We start from the raw sequence: 4,141 nt of genomic DNA on the forward strand, positions 1-4,141 counted from the left end.
TCCAAGTGGATGGGACTATATTCTATTGAAGTCCAAGCTTCATCCCTGGAATAACAAAGCAAGAAATGGGGCTCAGCCCCTTGGTTTTAATCCGGATGAGTGTAAACCCCTTCCTATCGGTCCATATCACATAATCTCCCTATTTATCAGCCCATATCACAAAAACTCCCAGCTTTCCAATATCAGTGAAATTCCAGTCTGATTTATATTTCCTATTTTATTTTATTACCCGTTTTACCCTGTGGGGAACGTCGGGACTTCAGCTGAACTGATAAACTATTTTCAAAGTCAAATATTCGACTTGCATTCGTGCGTGGAGAAGGAGGAATCCATCTGACTTTGTATATGAAAGTAGTGGATTCGGCTGACTTTGTTGATGAAGAAAAAAAGAGAACACAGAGTCAAGGATCGAACCAACCTAAAACAAATGGGTTTGGTTCCAAGTTTCAAATCTCAACTCTCAACAACTGATCGGTTCATGGTATCACGCGGAAGCAGGGGAGAGCTATTTTTGGTATAATGGCAACGGTAAAGATGGAGTCTTTTAGAGTGGGAAGAACTGGTTCGGCACCATTTTGAAAAATACCACACTTTTTCTTCTTCCCCACTTGAAAAACAAACATTTCTCCTTACAGATCAAATACCCATATCCTCAAAACTCAAAAAAAAATAAACTCAATCTCAAATTCCAAACCATTATCAACAATCAGTTCAGCAACTCCAGAGCTGGTAGTAGCAGACTTAGTTCATAATCTGTTTGTTAGAGTTGGTGTGGGACTTCCATGTACAGTTATGGAATGTGGTGATATTATTTATAGAAGTACACTTCCAAGATCAAATGCTTTAACTATTACTGCTCCTGGTGTTGTTTTAGCTTTGGGCACTTTATCTTATCTTTGGGCTACACCTGGTGTCGCTCCTGGTTTTTGGGATATGTTTGTTCTTGCTTTTGTTGAGAGGTTTTTCAAACCCACTTCTAGAAAGGTTTGATTTAGTTCTGAGGCATCATGGAGTTTTGTTGTAAGTGGCAGTTGTGATTTTGGATTGGGTTATGGTCTCTGCAGGATGATTTTCAGCTGGGAAAGAAGTTGGGTGAAGGAGCTTTTGGTGTGGTTAATAAAGTTTCGTTAACTAAGAAACGTGGTTCGAAGGAAGGAGGTTTGGTGTTGAAAAGGGCTAGTGAATATGGTGCGGTGGAGATATGGATGAATGAGCGTGTTCGACGGGCTTGTGCAAATAGCTGTGCTGATTTTGTGTATGGCTTTCTTGAGAAATCATCAAAGAAAGGAGACGAATATTGGCTCATATGGCGATTTGAAGGTGACACGACACTAGTGGATCTCATGCGGTGTAAAGAATTTCCATATAATAAAATACAATGTATTAAACTATCACTACAACTGTTAATACATACGCATCTAAATTGTGGCTTGAAGAATTAGCCATTATGGAAATTGTGTCAAAATAATCAGAGTGTATATGCAGAATTCGTTCAGTCCATAATTAGTAAGTGCAAACGATATCAGGTTGAAGCAATGATTCTTAAAGAGGCCCAAGACTTGCCGAAGGGATTGGAGAGAGAACCTGTTCAAGCTCCTCTTTCTTGTCGTCCAGCTGGCCTTGGTGGCGCTGCTCCATTTATCTGCTTCCCCCGTGAGCTGAGGTTCAAATTTCTTACGGAGTACTCGCCAATATTGCAATTGAATATTCAGTTGCAAGCTTGTAGAAGATATGTGTGCTGAATTCTATCATTCTGATTTGTATTAGTGTTTTGTTCCCATGCATTTGTATACAGCATGGAATACTTAAAGTCTAGCTAAATTGTGGTCATCTCATCTTGTATTTAAATAACCTGCTATCAGGATTTTTGCTTTTTCATGAGTAACTATAGTAGTGAATACATCTGCTCCTTTATGGCAAATCTCTATTTTGGTGATGGGCACGTTCAAGAAGCAATATATAATATATTTGATTGCTCATTTTGATGTTATATAGACACATTTTGTAAAACTATATTTATAGTCACTGAATTTTTATAGACGTTTTTTTGACATTTGAGTTCTAACCAAGTGACGCGGGTTATGGAAATATGAATTTGCATATGCAAATATGAAGTTACATATGTGAATACAAATTTACATATGCAAATATGAAATTTCATAGACGTTTTTTCTGACATCTGACCGGTGACACAGGTTATGTAAATATGAATTTTCATATGTAAATATAAATTTAAATTTTCTTATGAAAAAAAATTTCATATGAAAATTTAAATTTAAATAGGTTAAGAAGACTGTGTAATTTTATATTGTCATATGTAAATACAAATTTATATAGGATGACGTCAGCCCGGTTTGTCCTTAAGTCGAAATTATAAGTAAAGATTGATGACGTCACCCCGGTTTTTACAGGGGTATTTTGGTCTGTTTTGGCTTTAATGTTATGTTTTAAATAATAGGGATGTTTTATGCATGTGTTCGGTTAGAGGGGGTTTTTATGCTGGTTATGTATCAACCAGGGAGATTAAACCCAAAATCTGAATAACAAAGGCAAGCCTATTTACTCCGCCGTAAATAATCCTAACCACGCAACTCTAGTTAGAAAAACATGGTTTAGAACCCAAATAATGCAAAAGTCGGGTCTGTCTAAACCCTTAACAGTTTCAAAAAAAAAAAAAAAAAAAAAAAAAAAGTTTTTGGTTTTACCCTGAAAAAATACAAAATAAATATAAATATTATTTTTATATTTTTTTTACCATTCTAAAAGTATTTGCATTTCAAATTCAATACTCACAAATATTGGTGAATTCTCAAATTTTCAACTTAAAAAAAAATCGCATAAATTTATTTATTTGATGGAAGACATTTAACAAAATTAATTTGTTACAAAAAAAAAAGTACATTAATTTTTATTAAAATCTTACTAAAATATTGTTGTTCTTTTTGGATTGATTTTGGTCGCCCTAAAAAATAACAACATACCCCTAACCCATAACTAACACCCGTTAACTGCTTCATTTTAATAGCATCTCTGACATATATTTGGTGTATATCCAATAGAAATAAGAGGGAAATCAAAATCTTTTTTAATTTGAATTGCAATACCCAATTCTTAAAAATCAAAACATGTGCTCTTTAGATAAAATTTCAAATTGCCATGGCAGATCGATGACTTTCACTTAGATTGATCCAACACCTCTCCATTCTTCAATCATACATCAAATTAACTCTCAATTTCTGGGCAACAAAGAGAAACTATATATTCAAAAATGTCTCAAGTTTTATTTCAAGTGAATCGTGTTATGATATACGAATATGATGATCATGCATGTGATTCAATCTGGAATATCTTTTGAACCATTTTAGGATAGTTAAAAATTGCTAATGTTTCACATATTTCAGAAGTTTTTATTAGATAGATCAAATAAACAAGAACAACTAAGATTTATTGGAGTTCTATATTAGAATTTTTAATTAGATAGATCACTACTTTCTTTTTTAATGAAGCTAATCTTTTTCAGAACACTGATCATGTAGAAAAAACTAATACCCTCATCCAGCACCATGCACTTAGACTAGAAAGACTAATATACTATTGTAGATATGTGGTTTTCTACCTACGACCTGATGTTAAGGTTGATGGGGAATGACTACACTCTTGCTTGGGATAAGAGTTGCCTACATATCAAGTTTCTTGCATGAACTTGAATCAAGCCTTCGTAGTTCATCTCTCTCTACTTATAGATATTTGGTCTGACTTTCTTTATTTGCTTCAGGTCGTTGTCAAATGTAGATCCATATTTTGTGCTCTCTTGATGATTCGCCATTATTCCTGCTGTTACAAAATAAATGTCTCCTTCATTAGTGTGTTGATTGAGCTTCAGGATCACGGTAGATCATTTGTTTCCATGTATGGTTGTATTTGATATTTGGGACGACTTGAGTTTGGGTCATGGTTACGTCCTGGTGGCGTGGTACGTCCTGGTGGTATACGAGCTGTGAGGATACGACCTGATAGGTTGGACACGTGTGATGTAGTGAACGTCTGAGAACGGAGGGTACTTACAAAGCCCCCTTTATTCTTTACAGGTTGTTTGACTCGTTAGGATGAGATGGTTTGAAAAGAATAAAGTTGAAACATT

General features: G+C 34.8%; 1 pseudogene; it reads left to right on the forward strand.

Annotated features, from left to right (window-relative positions):
* The first annotated feature begins 792 nt into the window (after positions 1–792).
* Positions 793–1,742, forward strand: LOC147477577 (serine/threonine-protein kinase STN7, chloroplastic pseudogene; annotated as a pseudogene).
* The last annotated feature ends 2,399 nt before the right edge of the window (positions 1,743–4,141 follow it).

This window comes from Coptis chinensis, chromosome 9, assembly GCF_015680905.1.
Source record: "Coptis chinensis isolate HL-2020 chromosome 9, ASM1568090v1, whole genome shotgun sequence".
NCBI classification, from domain to species: Eukaryota; Viridiplantae; Streptophyta; class Magnoliopsida; order Ranunculales; family Ranunculaceae; genus Coptis; species Coptis chinensis.